We start from the raw sequence: 1257 nt of genomic DNA, 5'->3' as shown, positions 1-1257 counted from the left end.
TGCATCTTCTGATGGCCATTTTTGTCACATGATTATAGTCACTTTAAATCACAATACAATACATGAAAGATAGAATGTTTGTTGACCATAGTTTTGATTGGCACAATAAAATTTTATTTTATTTTTTGTCTTAACTTCTCAGCATCAATAAAACAATATACTAACAAAGAAGAAATGGGAGTTTAGAGCAAAAAAAATATCATCTAATCATATAATTCCTCTTCTTGAATTTAGCCTAGCTACCAAATTTGGTTTGCCACTACAAGTAACAACCTCAAGTTGGTGAGAGATGTCTTCTTCTACCTGGAATTACATGAAACCAAATGCGATCTTTATTTTGACGGGACTTCTTGCTACAGTTCCAGTAATCGGTACCCATGGCCATTGCCACCCATCTGCCTCCGCGCCTCTTCTTTGATGAGGTTGCTTCCTCTGTTCCCTGTAATAATCGGAGGCTCTGTTTTTATTTACTCAATACCCAATTTTTCCTTTTTTTTGCCGCTATCGCTTCCATCATCTTGTACCACACCACCATCGCTCCGTTAGTTCTGACATAAAATTTGTCTTATCCATGTATTTAAGTGAAATACATTTCTTCAATTAGTCATAAGCATGATTTGAATGTAACTGAAATTTTAATCAGCTTTTTTCTATTGCCAAATGTCACTCCTTTATTTGTTTGGAAATTTATAGTCATTTATAGTCACCATTAACTTAGCCACCATAGACGCAGCATATATAATTTTTTTTATTTGCTGAAGAAATGTGGATAAACAGGTTAATGAATACGTGTTAAGTAGTTTCTTAAAGAATGATAATCCTGACTAAAAGCAGAAATTGTAGAATATTACTCATAGATAAAAGAGCATTAATCAGATAAATATATTTTGTATTAATAATTATGATTAAAATTTTTTGGACTTTTTATTTCGGACTTTGTAATATTTTTTACACCTGGATTATTTTTTGCAAAATAAATTGATTGGGATACTTTGTCTTCGTTTAATAATAATAATAATAATAATAATAATAATAATAATAATAATAAATATGTGAAGAAAAGTGTTCAAAGAGTTAGGATAACTCACACTATCTAAATAAAAGATTTTAAATTACTTGAATAAAATTATATTAATTTAAAAAATAAAATATACCAATAGAATTTAAATAGTATAAAAATATATCTAATTGGGCTACGAAGCACACAACTCATTTAATTATTAAGTAAACTGCAGAAAAAAATTGCAGTTACAAAGC

This window comes from Arachis duranensis, chromosome 10, assembly GCF_000817695.3.
Source record: "Arachis duranensis cultivar V14167 chromosome 10, aradu.V14167.gnm2.J7QH, whole genome shotgun sequence".
Lineage (NCBI taxonomy): Eukaryota > Viridiplantae > Streptophyta > Magnoliopsida > Fabales > Fabaceae > Arachis > Arachis duranensis.
The sequence above is the reverse complement of the archived record's forward strand: the minus strand, read 5'-3'. Positions refer to the sequence as shown.